The sequence below is a fragment of the Pinus tabuliformis genome, chromosome Q (genome assembly GCF_031772625.1).
Source record: "Pinus tabuliformis cultivar Carrire ecotype Pingquan chromosome Q, CPIR1, whole genome shotgun sequence".
In the NCBI taxonomy this organism is placed as follows: domain Eukaryota; kingdom Viridiplantae; phylum Streptophyta; class Pinopsida; order Pinales; family Pinaceae; genus Pinus; species Pinus tabuliformis.
In genome coordinates this window covers 1,169,519,154-1,169,535,703 of record NC_142296.1, presented here as the reverse complement: position 1 = coordinate 1,169,535,703, position 16,550 = coordinate 1,169,519,154, and positions in this window count along the sequence as shown.

Below are 16,550 nucleotides of genomic sequence, written 5' to 3'. Positions count from 1 at the left end.
AAATTTATGGCACTTCTAATTCATTTGGGTCGTATTAAAGAAATCATAAGCCAAGGTTAATGTTAGCCTTATCAAATATTACGCTAAGTTTAAATATATTTTTTACCTTCTAAAGTCTATTGATAGGTTTGTATTTCCTTTGAGATTTGAAGGTGTGTGTATATTTATTTAATCTCCTAGTGTGAGTAGTTATGCTACATATTCTAGAGGAGTTTTATGTGAGAGGGTGTTTAAAAGAAATTGTTTCATGAAACTTGTACTAAGGGAAAAAAACTAAATCTTGATTTCATTAACACATTTTATTATGAGGTGTTGGGCCATGCAATAGGTATAAATTTACTCTTGACTACACTATCGTTTTCCTCCTTTTTATGCATTTTTGCCATGATGTAATAAGGTTTTGATAGAATTTCGATAGAAAGTGAACGAAACTGCTTTTGATGTGATTTGGTTGTCAAAACTAACTTTCGTTACTTTTTATGCAGAGATTAGCAAATGGGACAACTGTTGTTCAAACTATTGAATAGCAAAGGCTAAACAAGGAGAAAAGAGCGCGTCTTGTGTGATCAAATTGAGAAGCGAATCAAGAGGATCAACGCAAGATGGAAGATTATCTGATAATAGTATTTAGTTGCAAATTCCTCAAGATCTCCTGATCCTGAGGAATCACATTTATCTCTTTTCCTCTTTGACTATAAGAGGGGAAAAATGAATAGAATAGAAAAACTCTTGCTTCTTTTACTTCAATTGTAATTTTAAGAGACAACGTTATTCTAAAGAATACATCATTATGTAATGACATTCCGATTTGATGAATAATATATAATTCGTGTTGTTGTTTATTCGCAATATTCTGAAGTAATTAAGTAGTAATCACTCGCGGCTTGGGCTTGGTCACTACTGGATTTCACTGGTGTTCCCTATTTTATAGTTTTACCTTTCTTTTACTGCAAGTTTAATTACTCTACTTTATAGCTTTATGATTAATTAGCTCTATGAGTTTGTGTATTCATTGCATTAATTCTTATTTCTGTTGATTGGCTTCATTTATTTATGTCGTAGATTGATTTAATTATTAGGTAAGAATCATTTCTTGTTAATTGAAAGCCAGAGTGTTATTGGTTAGATCAAGTGTATTACTTTTATGTAGAAGTTTAGATTCAGCTGAAACAGATCTGTTATCACTACGGTGCACTTGGTTGATGTAATTGCGATTAAGACTTTTTTATTAAGATTGATTTTTGTTTTTTATTAAGATTGAATTTGGATGCTTGAATAGGTTAATTCCCTTGAAGTTACAAGTTTGATAGTTATGTTTTGATCCATTTATTCTTGTATTGAAATCAATAAGCTATTTTAAAGCATTACTCTCTCTAGATTCAACGATTTTCATCACTTGCACATATTGTGTACACTCTTGAAACAAAAAGTCTTACCGAAGTCGATAATTAATGTGAGGCATTTAGGAGTTCTAAAAGACACCTTATATGTGCCCAAAATTTTGGCACTGTTGCCAGGGAGAGTGTTTCCATTTCATAGAAGGTGATGTATGTTTGATAATTGTTTTCTGTGAAAGAATTGGGTATTAAAAACGGAAGGTAAGAACCTGCGTACAAGCAAGTAAAGTGCTTGCTCCCTTGCCTACTTTTTAGCACAATTTCGTAGGGATTGAAGTAGAAAGAGATGTTTGATGTTTGTTTGTTGTGAAAGAATTGGGTATTAAAAATGGAAGTTAAGAACCTGCATACGAGTAAGTAAAGTGCTTGCTCCTTTGCCCACTTTTCAGCAAAATTGCATAGGAATTGAAGTAGAAATAAATGTTTGAATTTTTGTATGAATGACTAAGAAGAAAAGAGTAGAAAAAGATATAATTCCTCTGCCCAGATCTGAAAAATCTAAGGGATCGATGCCCCTTGGATGATCAACCTTCATTGATGAAATCATCAGGAAAGTTGAGTCTCAGTCATCAGTAAGACCCCTAATTGTTAGTACAAGGAATCCTACTATAACCCTTCACGTCGTAGGATCACCATCTGTAGCTGACGCTGAGATTCACAGTAAGACTGAAGGGTCTAAACAAAGTTTTCAAAACACTGAAAACTTACATCCTAACCCTGGCATGAAGGGAATTCTTCCAACCTCCGTGAAGGAGAAGGAGAAATAGGTAGTGCTGAAAAGATTAAATCATCAGAACCCAAATCTCCTAAACTAGCATTTGAACAGAGGACACCCAGTATTCCAGACCAAGGTAGTGTTGTAAAATCATTCTAAAAGTCTCTTCTGAATCCCCTAGGAACAAATCTCCAGCTTCGGAAATCCCTGAAGAATATTGGCATATTTTTTTATCAAATGGCTAATAATCAACAATAGCCTCAGACCTCTACACTACAACACCCTATTGTTGATACTGTTTTCAATGCTCCCATGAAAGCTATTCCATTACAGAATATCCCTACCTTTCATGGGATAAATTCAAAGGATCCTAATGCATTTCTTTTCGAATTTGATGTTTTATGTAGGGATATGATTACACTACCGACCCCAGAAGCTGAAGTTGTTCCCCTCTACTCTGAAGGGAGCAGCTCTATGTTGGTTTATGGGGCTTGGTGGAGGTACCATCAATGAGTGGAACCAAATGAAAGCAACCTTTCTAAAAAGATACCAAGATTATTGCCAAACTAGAAAACTAAAGGATGAAATCTTTCAAATGGTAGCTAAGACTATTGAGACTCTTGAAGAATATGTAGAACATTTTCAATATAATCTGCAAAGATCTCCTTATGCAAATTTTCCTCCTGAAGTCATTAAAACTATGATGATCAAAGGTATGAAAGACCAATGGGTAGAAACACTAAATTTAATGGGGAAGGGTGATATTTATCAAGAGGATTATGACAATATTATACAATTCTGCATTAGGTGTTCCAAAGGTAGTTCAAGGCTGAAACCAAACGCAAGTGATGTGGTCACCAGAGACAGCAAAGCCTCGGGAGGGATCATTACATGAGTTGAAATCGGCAATCTACTGGAAGATTTCAAGGCTGATATCTTGGGGACCCTGATGACACAATTGGATATCATGTAGGCCAAACAAAAGCAGGCCAAAGCAAAACAAAATCTGGCTATTTTTTTTCCATGTTGCAAAAAGAAACACAATCATAGAGAATTTCCATTAGATATGATACAGACATGCACCATTTTCACTGAGTATCATGTTACAGAAAGTTGTCCATTGCTTCCTAGATTAAAAGTAGTTTTAAAGGAAGCAGAAGAGGAAGTGGAGCCAGTATATTTGCTAAACCAGTGTCATCAAAAACACATCCGATAGGTATGCCTACAGAACCATCTTCATTCTTTCCTTCTTCACAATTTAATTCTCAGCAGAATTCAGGATCAGCATGGCAGAACCAACCACCTTGCTCTACCTAGCCACCTCAAGAATTTTTTATGCCACCTTGTCCCAACCAATTAAATCCAAATAATAATTGGCCAAATTCCTCTTACATTCCACCATGCTAGCAGAACACCCCCTATCCCTCTCAATGGTCTCCTTCTACCTCACAAAATTATAACTGGCAACCAAATTGGCAATGATCTGCAAACCAACCTATGGGAATAGTTCCTCTACCTCAACCAACCTTACCAACACCTTACACATTGCAGCAAAATCCTCAACCTAATATACGCCTGCAACTCCCAGCTCAACCCAACCCAAATCCTAACAACAAATCGATCCAGTCAGTACAGATTATTAAGAGTTTGGACCCTGAAGTTGAGTTGAGAGAATGTAATGAACTTAAGTTAAGATCTGGACGCGTAATTGCTCGAGATGAGGAAAAAAATCTGCAACCTAAAGTTAAAGAAACACATCTGAATAAGCCTTCGACTGTAGATGACCAGAAAATAAAACAGCGAGGATATACAGTCAATCAGAAAGATCCCAAGAAAATTATAATTACTTCTCCCCCATTCCCATAAACATTGATAATACTTTGACCAATTAAAAATCTTGACTTTGATCTTCTGGGTGAACTCAAAAATATCTATCTAAAAATACCCCTCCTCCAGGTCATTCAATACAGTCTGATATATGCTAAAACCATTAAAGAATTATGTGCAAAGAATTTTGTGAGGAAAACAAAAATAACACCAACTATCCATGTCGTCGGAACTTTGTTTTATTTATTACTAGGCAAAGAAACACCTGTAAAATAGGAAGACCCAGGGAACCCCATTTCCACAGTCCAAATAAATGGTCGCTCTTTTCCTAATTTTTTAGTTGACTTAGGGGCAACCATTAACATTCTTACAGTAGAAACTTGCGAAATGCTTGGTATCATAGCCTTAGAACCAACCACTACCTTACTAGAACTAGCCGACCGTTCAATCATTAGGCCAGAAGGAACATTACAAGATGTGATGGTTTCTGTGGACTCTTGGGAATATCCGACAAATTTGTCAATTATTAACCCTATAAATTGGCTAGATGGACATCCCTTAATACTGGGAAGGGCTTGGATAGCAACAGTCGATGCTTATATAGGCTGCCAAATCGGCAGTATGACCATAACCAAAGGGAATGATGTAAAGAATCTAGCTTTATACCCTCCTACTCAGCCAACCCAAACCATTGTAAAAGCTAAGAAACAACCAACAGAATATTTAAAAGAAAATATTCGTTCACCATTGACTGTGGCAGATGCGCTTGAATTCAAAAACCAAACAAAAGATGATGTCATTAACACCTTTATGAATCACCATGCTGCAGTGTCTAATTTGAGATGTCACATGATTGAAGCAATCCTTCACAATGTGATTGAAGAAGATTCCTTGAGAGACATTAATGACCAACCGATACCAACAACCACTTTCTAAAATAGCAAACCTATTGAAATCGAGCAAGGAAAAGTCCTGAACATTAACAGTAATCTGAGTAATGACCATCAACAAAAACTTATCCAAGTCCTTAGGAAATATAAAGGAGCTTTTGCATGGGACTACCCAGACATGAAAGGGGTTGACCCTCAGTTATGCATGCACCACATCTACACTAAAAAGGATGCAAGACCCATTTGATAGCCACAACGTAGATTAAATCCTCATCTAAAGGATATTGTGAAAGAAGAGCTTCAAAAGCTATTAGATGTGAATTTTATTTATCCTATATCTGATAGTAAATGGGTTTCTCCATTAGTAGTTGTATCCAAAAAGAATGGAAAATGGTGGATATGCGTTGACTATAGAGAAATCAACAAAGCAATGCAAAAATACCATTTCCCCCTTCCATTTATTGACCAGGTCCTTGATACACTAGCAGGAAACAAATTATTCTCTTTCCTGGATGGCTTCAGTGGCTACAACCAAATTCAAATTGCCCCTAAAGACCAGGATAAAACTACTTTCACCTTCCCCTAGGGGACATTTTCTTACAGGGTATTTCCTTTTGGATTTTGCAACGCACCTACTACATTCCAAATAGCCATACTCAGTACTTTTGCAAACTTGATAAATGAAGGATTGGAGGCGTACATGAATGATTTCACACCCTATGGAGATGACTTTGATCAGGCATTACAGACATTGGGGAAAGTCCTAGAACGGTGTATTTCTACTAGGTTATGCTTAAGTCATGAGAAATGTCATATGATGATGATAGAAGGCCTGATTCTGGGTCATTACATTTCAGTAGCTGGAATTCAGGTAGATCTAGCAAAGATACAGGCAATCCTCTTATTAGCTACTCTTTGCACTCAAACAGAGGTACGTAGCTTTTTGTGATTTATTGTATATTAGTGTAAATTTATAAAGAACTTTTCACAAATTGTTGCACCTTTATATTCCTTGATAGGAAATGTTGATTTTATGTGGACTGATAAATATGACATTGCCTTCACAGATCTAAAACGGTTAGTATTGGCAACACTAATATTACGAGGCCCAAATTGGGATATACCTTTCTAGATTTCATCAGACGCATCATACACAGCAATTGGAGCTGTTCTTAGCCAAGAAGAAGACAAGAAACACTATGCTATATATTACATCAGCAAAAACCTAACTCCTGCAGTGTTGAATTACACAGTAACAGAAAAGGAGTTTCTAGTTATTATATATGCTATCAACAAATTTAGACACTATATAATTGGATACCCTGTATTTATGTATATTGATCACTCTACCATTAAATATTTAGCCAATAAACCTATTACAAATGGAAGAGTGACTCATTGGTTACTACTTTTGCAGGAATTTGACATAACTATAAGGGATCGACCAAGGAAGGAGAACCTCGTGGCAGACTTCCTCTGCCGAGTGCCAAGAACAGACGATACAGTGGCAGTAGAGGATCAATTCCTAGATGAAAATTTGTTTGTTGTGGCTGCAAGAACTCCATGATATGAAGATATAGTGAATTACTTAGCAGTGGGAAAATTGCCCAAACATTTTACACCCAGAGAAAGGAAATTGATTGTGCAATGTAGCACTCATTTCTCCTGGATTCGAGGATACCTTTTCCACACAACAACTAATATGAACATCCACAGGTGCATCAGGGAGGATGAAATTGATGATATCTCAAAAGCCTGCCACGATGGACCTTGTGGTGGACATTTTGCAGATCGCAAAACTAGACATAAAATTCTATAGATGGGCTACTACTAGCCCACTATTTTTAAAGATGCTAAGAAATTTGTCTAGGCATGTGATAGTTGCCAAAGGATGGGTCACCTTGGCCAATCTAATGAAATTCCCCTGCATCCACAACTGGTCATAGAACCCTTTGAGCATTGGGCATTAGATTTCGTTGGGCCATTCAAACCACCATCCAACCAAAAATCGTATATATTGGTTGCAAAATATTACTTAACTAAGTGGGTGGAAGCAATAGCGTTACCAAGAGCAACAGATGAAACTATTCTTAATTTTATTTTCGAAATTTTTGTGTGGTATGGCATACCCAAAGAAGTAATTACTGATGGGGAGCCACAATTCATGATTCACAAGATTGCTGCTACACTGAAAAATCATCACATCATACACAGAATTACTTATCTGTATCACCCGCAGGCGAACAGGCAGGTGGAGAGCACCAACAAAGTTATCAAAGCTATTCTAACAAATATAGTCTCATCACATTAATGAGACTAGACTTCTTGACTTCCAAAGACCTTGTGGGCGTATCGCACAACTTGGAGAAACACTACTGGATACTCTCTGTATCAACTGGTATTTGGTAAGGAGCCCATTTTTCCCATAGAATTTCAGATACAAACACTAAAGTCAGCCCAGGAAGTGGGATTGGATTTAACTGAAGCCTAGGTTAATAGGTTACAGCAGATGAACAAATTAGATGAAATTCAGCTACTAGCTCTATAGCATACGACACTTATTCAACAACAAAGATCCAAATGGCATGATGCCCTGATTAAGAAAAAGACATTTCATGGGGGCAACTGGGAACTTCTTTACGATTCCAGGTTTCAAGACTTCCCTAGCAAACTGCAAACTAGATGGTTAGGCCCCTATGAAATAAAGCAAGTACACGACAATGCACTCTTACGCTAGCCACCATTGATGGTTCTGGTTCTTCTTTTAAAGCAAACAAGCATTGGGTGCGACTCTACCAAAAACCACTTACCAGATAATCTTTCTATCAGCAGATACGTGGGCACTCCACCATGCAATTTTAGCTGCAAAAGGCAATCCTTTGGCAGATTCATCTTTATAAATTTTATTTCTTCTCTGTAAAATATGTAAATATGATTGCTGATTTGATTTTCTTTTCTTTTTTTCTTTTTCTCTTCTTGTTTTGCTGTTCAGTTAATTGAACAGTTGTTGTTCAATCTATTGAACAACAACTGTTCAATCGAATTGAAAATAACTTTCTTTCTTTTCGTTGTTTTGTTGTTCGGTTAATTGAACAACTGCTGTTCAATCTATTGAACATTTGTTGTTCAATCTATTGAATAGCACTTTCTTTTTTTTCGTCGTTTTGTTGTTTAGTTAACTGATCAACTGTTGTTCAATCTATTAAACAACCATTGTTCAATCCAATTGAAAAACACTTTCTTTCTTTTCATTATTTTGATGTTCAGTTAAGTGAACAGCTGTTGTTCAATCTATTGAACAACACTTTCTTTCTTTTCATCGTTTTGTTGTTCAATCTATTGAACAGACGTTGTTCAATCCAATTAAACAACACTTTCTTTATTTTCATTGTTTTGTTGTTCAATCTATTGAACATCTACCATTCAATATACTGAACATCTATCATTCAATCTATTAAACATCTACCGTTCAATCTATTGAACAACACTTTCTTTCTTTTCGTCGTTTTGTTGTTCAGTTACTTGAACAGCTGCTGTTCAATCTATTGAACAGTCGTTGTTCAATCCAATTGAACAACACTTTCTTTATTTTTGTTGTTTTGTTGTTCAATCTATTAAACAACACTTCTTTTATTTTTGTGTTGTTTTGATGTTCATTTAATTGAACAGTTGTTGTTCAATCATTTGAACAACCGTTTTTCAACCCAATTGAACAGCAAAATTCTTCTTTTGTGTGATTGTTCTTCGCTTACAGCAGCCCCATTTTTCTTTTGTTTTTCATTTTGTTTTCTTTTCATGGCATGAAGTACACTACTTTTACAAGGACAAGAATTTATGGATTCTATTGAAGGGAGTTAATACCATTAACGTTATGATATTTAACAGGACATCTTCTTAATGACAAATTCTTTTCAAGAAAAGGGACACAGTTATGTATATAGTACTTTATTGCATCATTTTTCTGTTGTACATGATATTGATTTATCATCTTAATACCATGTTGGTTCCACCCTTCCTAGTTATAATCTTCTCTATCTATAACAAATAAGACTATGGGTATACTTTTTCTATTGACATGTTCAAATTATTCCACCATCCCTTCTCTTAAAGAGTATTGAGCCTCCCTCTATTTATCATAAAAATGTGTAATAACAACAAAATTTTGTTTTTTAGATGTAGGATAGGGAGTCTCATTACGAGCCAGCCTACCATGTTCATAAGGTTGTAGCAAAGTGACATTCCCATTATGGCTACCACACCAGGTTTATGATCCATTGGATATCAAAAATATCCTTGGAACAGGAGGTTTCATCACGAGTCGGCCTGATCACTTTTGCTACATCCCAGTCAATGGTAGGGTGGTCATTTGGTTACCTCACCAGTACACTGATATCTTTTGTAGAACAACACTAGAATTCTCCATTTATAAATTGAGGTTCCCGGCTCATATGGGTTAAAAAGCAACCTTGCCGAGGCTATGGACACCTACTGGCAGTAGAGGCTCTGCTTATGGTATTGAAGTTATATCTTATCATCAATTATTACTATGATACCCTCTTCTTATTCCTTGTTTTTATCAGAGAAATTATTTCCTTAATGTTTCCCTGTTTAGAACCTTAATGCATGAGATACTAATTTTTTATCAATCGTATCATTCTCAGCTAGAATACCATCAACAAAGCATCTTTTTGGCATATTTTTGTCCTTTTCTTTCTCGCATAACTTATCATCAATCCAAGCATCCTATCTCTTATTCATAACTATCTTTACACACTCCGCTCTCATTATAACCATACCTCTTGTCATCCTATCATTTATATGTGTACTATGTTTCATTCAATGTCATACTGTTCATTCCCTTGCCATGCTGTCAGAACAACCCTTTCCCTGTCTACTCGGTCATAGGTGACCTCTCTTTTTAAGGAGGGGGAGGATTCCCATTATACCTTTACATGCGCTATATTTATTCCACTTATTGGACTTGATATGTTGCTATGATATCCCATGATCAAATGGCATGTGGCAGTATGATAGTCTGAGAATTAATATTATTAATTATCATGGAAATTTCGCTTGACATTATAGAATTTAGTTGTTACGTCTACTTGTTGTTACATTTTACCAAAGAAATTGTTTTTCTCTGCTACATTTTTCTTGTTGTGTTATCTTTGATAATTGTAGGGCAAATATCAGAATATTCGAGCATTATGGGTGCAAAATCAGTTCACTGAGAACCCTTAGTGTTGGAAATTTCTGACAGAGTCAGGGAAATCCTGGTGCGTGCGGGATGGATGCCATATTTCACTAGGCTTCAGGCCCCTAGCAGTGAGATCACCCTCGAGTTCTTACAACACTTATAGAATGGGCAGTACACAGTAAAAGGTGTAAGAATAACAGTATCGAAGGCTGTGATAGTTGAAGTTTTCGGGCTGTCGGCAAAAGGAGCAGTATGGTCTAAAAAGCACGTAATGTTGCATGACGTGGTGGAAATTTTCAAAGACGCAGGCGAAGAACTAACCCAAAAAGGCAAGGGCATTCAACCGTCCTCTTTGGTAGAACCATGGTGCGAATTGGCAAGTGTCATCCAGAAGTACATTACCTGTGATGGTCGACGGGATGTGGTAAAACCATGACAACTTAAACTCTTAGCCATTTTAAAGAAAAAACTTACTGTCAATTTTCCATTTTTCTTAAATTCATTATTGCATGATACAACTGATAGAGTAAGATGAGCTAAACATCCTGATACTGTAGTCAGTCATCATGGTTTGATCAGACAGATTGTTAGTCACAGTCTTGCTCAGCAAAATTTAACTTGCGATAATTTTATAGCACCACTAGAGATTAGCCCAGACCCTGTAGTCCAAAATTCTACAACCTTGGAAATTGGACAACAGAACCCTGTTCCGAAGAGGAAAAGAACTGCTCATACAGTAATAGGACCTCATAAGCACAGGCATTCTACAAGGCTAAACCCAGTTCAGAGGACTTTTGTAGATCCTCAAGGTAGTGTCGAACACCCAGCAGAGCCATCTAGTCCAATTACTGTACAGGACTCTGAACCAGAACTGGAGGAAGAAGGTAATTCTGAATTAGAATAGGGGGAAGAACATGATTCTGAACCTGAACAAGAGGAAGAACCCAATTCTGAACCTGAACAAGAGGAAGAACCCAATTCTGAACCTGAACAGGAGGAAGAACCTAATTCTAAACCGGAACAAGAGGAAGAACCTAATTCTGAACTAGAACAGGAGGAGGAACCCAATTCTGAACCAGAACAGGAGGAAGAACATGATTCTGACCCAGAAAATGAAGCAGGGCCTTCTCAAACACCACCTATGAGCCCCCGAGATGATTTCTTGCAGGAATTTGAGGAAGGGATGGCCCAGGTTCTTGCAAATTTGAATGCATATATGAAACTTGGAGGATCACTTGACCAGAACCTGAACAAAGTTCAATCCTCAGGAGATTCTGGTCACATGGAAATTTTTCCTTCCCCAGAAGCTGCAGACTAGGAAGAGGAAGTGGACACAAAAATAATTCATGAATCTGATAACCAGTTAGGTGACACGGTTATAGTGGAACATAGCCAAGATGAGCACCAAGAACCCTTAGATACAAAGCCTATTGATAAGAATTTTCCTACAAAGGATGCTTCTCAAAAGAAGCGGATAGCCGAAATAAAGTTAAGGAAGCTGAGGAAGAAATACTGGAAGCTTCAGAAGACGGTTAAGCGGCTACGTCGGAAATTAAAAGAAATTGCAAATAGGAAAGCTCAAAGCATTATTCCTGAGTTAGTCATTGTGGCCGTACAAATAGAAATATGTGAAGGTAAGGCAATAAGAACCCAAACCGAATCTATTTCTACTCAGACAGTCGCCACACAAACAAGCCCTCACATAGATTTGATAGATATGGTTGTTCAGACGGAGGAATTATCCTCTCACAATAAAAACACCCAGACAGAGGAAATATTCAATGATGCTCCATCAAGCAGTAATCCTATTCTTCTAGAGTTACAGGAGGAGCTGGTACAGGCCCAACTTGCTTTAGCACAATGTAAGAAGGAGACAGTTCCTCTACAAAAGTATCAGGAGTTGCAGAAGCAATTCAAAGAATTGACCATAACTGAGAGTGAAACTTTTGATAAGTTCAGGCAGGAGGAAGAAAAGCTGAGGAAAGTAAAAGCCAAGCTGGATAAGGTCATGGGTCAGATTGATGCTATTTTCTCTTTATATTCTGATGTCTTATCTTGCAGATCTCCTGCTACAAATTATGCTATGTTTTTGTTGGAAAGATATTTACCATTGAAGACTAAAGCTGTTAAGGTCAGCAAGTTAGTTGAATTGAAGGCAATTGACGAATTCATAAAATGTTGTAAGGAGCATGGGATAAAAGTCCAACGTCTTCTCCATGAATTTTATTTACATATTTTTTTACTATAAGGGGAGGTGAATAATAATCCTAGCACTTTTGCTGGGGATATTTAGCTCCAAGCCTTCATTTCCCTCACAGCGAACAAACTCAAGTGGTCCAGGGCTTATAACACCTTTCAAAGGAAATAACATGGACTGAACTTGTGGGTAAGGGGTGAGCCTACTCAACCCTTGAATCTTTTTGTTAGACACAAGAGGCTCATGAAACAGGAAGGAGTAATTAAGACTATGGGACCTATACATAAAGAAATTATGCAAGCAGGAAGGACGCATTTCTTATCCATACAGAAAAGGTCCTTACTTGCATCCAAACAGAGATGGATGGCCTCTGCCAATAGTGTCAGGAACATAGAACCATTTGGCTATAGGAATTTTAAAGCTGTCGTAGGTTGTTTTGTCACATACAGTAATATTATCTTGAGGGAAGGCCAATATTGGCTAGGATGTCGATTTAGGAGCCCTATTATTGGGTACCCTCCTTAAGGATATCATTCTGATTATGAGTTTCCTGAAGGTCATGAAGGGATATCCTTTTCATATTTAACACAAAAGCATGGTTTTAGGTTGTATAAAGAGAATGTCTTTCTTGCTTACTCTTTAACTGCATTACATAATGATCCAGCTGGATATTGGTGGCCACCCACTAAGTCCACTTGGACCCCCACCATTGTTTCTTTCAGCTTTTCAGTTTCCTTAATTGTAGCACAATTTACTATTTTTATCAGCTTTTCGGGTTCTGAACTTCCGAAGCCATTTTGAGGCCCTAAACGACGTTTTTAGGGCAAACTGGGAGCAACATGGGTCCATGGAATGTTGTTTCTCTTCCCAAAGATGTAGCCCTTGGATAGATCTTTCTAACGAGATATTGTACGCATCAAACGTAGATCGTATGCCAAAGTTACGGCCCCGGGAAGTTGATGTACCAATTTACGCAAACGAGGCCCATAGTTTGATGTTTCATCTTCTAGGGTTAGGTTTTTGGATGTTTAGGGTTTTCCCATGCTTCCCAACAATAAATAGGCCTTCAAACCTCATTGTAACACAGTTCAAAGACATGTAGCTGCCACATCTCTTCTCAGAGATAAGCTACCATCGCCCTAGCTGGTTTATTTCCATTTCTGTTTGTAAGCATATTTTAGTATTTTACATTAATGAGATGAAGTATTATTTCTACTGCATCTTTATATTTATGGTTATCTCTATAATTTGTTGCGTTCCTGTTTAAATCCGGATCAATGGTATCAGAGCGGTCTACTTTTTTCTCTGTTTTTCTTTGCATGTCCCCAACGAGGTCGAGATATAAGGAGTTAGGGCTTGAACTAGCCAAACCTTTGCAAGACTAACCCCACAAACCCTGACGGCCTCCCATGGTAGAGGAGAAGAAAGAAAAGGGGGCAGGAGATCCTATCAAAATTTTGCTTGAAGAAAGCCTCGAGCGGCAAAGGAACGCGATGATGGACAGCTTTGCCCAGATCCTTCAACGACTACCCAGAGGAAATGCATCGGCTTCCGACAGCTACTCTAGAAATGCTACACTGTTTAAGGTACAAGTTAATTTTGAAATCCCCATCTTCGAGGGTAAAATAGACATAGATGCCGTAGGTAAATGGTTAAACTTTCTAGAAGGGTATTTTTTTGTTCATGAATTTTCAAGTCAGGAAAATATTGTTTTCGCTCTTCTCAAAGTAGCCCCCCACATCAAGGACTAGTGGGAAACCTACTGCGAGTAGAAGAATGAAAGTGCAGGCTCACTATTTTCAGCTGCACCCACTTGGGGTTCATTTTGGGATGCCGTCAAGGAGAATTACTACCCTTTCAAAAGCTATGAGGACAAATACATCAAATGGACCACACTGTGGCAAGGATGAGACCAAGATGTGCCAAAGTTCAGAACATTTTTCATACTCTTTGCACACAGTTGGGTATCAAAGATTTTGAGCTGCATTTGGTACTCAAATACTGCAGTTGCCTACACAGATACATCCAGGAAGAGATGGAGTTCCTGAACATCTCCTCACTCAGCATGACGTACCGATACGCTGTCAAAATCAAGCAAAAGTTCAAATAGAAGAAGCGAGACTTTGGATCTGCAAATCTGAATACCAAAGGACAAAGCCAAGGCGAGGTGACCCAAGACAACCCATCAAATCCGCAAGAAAAGAACAACACCATGAAGTCGAAGAAGGACACTGGAAAGTGGTGTGAGTTCCACAAGAGTCCCAGTCATAACACAAGTGAGTGTCGGACCAAGCAATCGCTGGTGGCTGAGTTGAAGGCTTCAGAATCAGGTGCATGTTCTAACCCTGAGTCAAAACCTGACAAGGGGAATGGCAAGGGAATAAAATCATTGATGCGAAGCCCAGCATCATTGTTGCCACCGCCAAGATCTAGAAGAATGAGCTCGAAGACCCAAAGGAGGGGGAGCGTCTCTTCCACTCACAGATGTGGGTGAAGGGTTCACCGCAGTAATTCATTGTCGACAGTGGTAGCCAAAAGAACCTCATCTCAACAGAGGTCATGAAGCAGTTGGGCCAATTAACCACATCACACTCACAGTCGTACAATATCGGGTGGCTTCATGAAGGACAAGATCTCAAAGTTCGCCAGCAGTTCCGCCTTCCCTACAGCATCAAGCCCTTCACAGACGACGTATTGTGTAATGTTACACCTCTGGATGTTTGTGATGTATTATTAGGCCAGCCATACTTGTGGAGGTGACATGTTGTGCATGAGTCAAGGCCTCGCGCTGTCATTATTTCTTTGGATAATTCATTATAAAGGATATCAGAGGTAGCCCCACCTACCGCCACCTCTTTGATCACTACCAAGAAAGGCACCAGGCTCATCTCCCAGACTAGGAAATTCATTTTTTTGTCTGGTTCGCTCCCAAAGCAAGGGGAAGATCGACCCCCGTGAAGGGTTCCTCCACGCAGCAGTAGTAGCAAAGGGATATGGTCATGACAAAACACAGGAACAAATTCTCCTTACCCACAGGGGTACCACACAAGCTTCAGGTGGGCAACAAAGTCTGGTTGCATCTGCAGAAAGAATGCCTTACAAGAGTCATCAGAAACTCCAACCGCGCTGACATGGTCCTTACACCATTACTAAGGCTATGGGAAATAATGCTTTGGAGCACAGCGTTCCTCCATTCCTTCACCTGCACCAAGTGTTCAATGTGTACCGCCCTCTACCATACCTCCCACCATTACAAGACACATCCGAGATTGTATAACAACTCACGAGGGACCAAGTTCAGCAGATGGAGGAACTCAACGCAATGGGGACCATTGCTTCCTAAGGGTGGAGGAATGATCCAGGTGGATATTGGTGGCCACCCACCAAGTCCACTTGGACCCCCACCATTGTTTCTTTCAGCTTTTCAGTTTCCTTAATTGTAGCACAATTTACTATTTTTCGCAGTTTTTTGGGTCCTAAACTCCCGGAGCCATTTTGAGGCCCTAAATGACGTTTTTTTGGAAAAAATGGAAGCAACATGGGTCCATGAACCATTGTTGCTCTTCCCAAAGTTGTAGTTCTCGAATAGATCTTTCTAACAAGATATTGTACGCGTCAAATGGAGATCGTATGCCAAAGTTATGAACCTAGGAAGTTGATGTACCGATTTTCCCAAACAGAGCCCACAGTTTGGCGTTTCATCTTCTAGGGTTAGGTTTTTGGATGTTTAGGGTTTCCCCATGTTTCTCAACAATAAATATGCCTTCGAGCCTCATTGTAACACAGTTGAGAGGCATGTAGCCACCACATCTCTTCTCAGAGATAAGCTACCATCGCCCTAGCTGGTTTATTTCCATTTCTTTTTGTGAGCATATTTCAGTATTTTACATTAATGTAATGAAGTATTATTTCCACTGCATCTTTATTTTTATGGTTATCTCTGTAATTTGTTGCATTCCTATTTAAATATGGATCACATAATAACTACTTATTTTCATGAGGAGATAAAACAAGGTAAGCAAGGGAGTATGTTGGGCTGAGCAACAAGTATAAATTTACTCTTGATTACACTCTCTTTTTCCTCCTTTTTATGCATTTTTGCCATGATGTAATAAGGTTTTGATAGAATTTCGATAGAAAGTGAACAAAATTGCATTTGATGTGATTTGGCTATCAAAACTAGCTTTCACTGCTTTTTATGCAGAGATTAGCGAATGGGACAATTGTTGTTCAAACTTTTGAACAGCAAAGGTTAAACAAGGATAAAAGAGCACGTGTTGTGCGGTCAAATTGAGAAGCGAATCAGGAGGATCAACACAAGATGGAA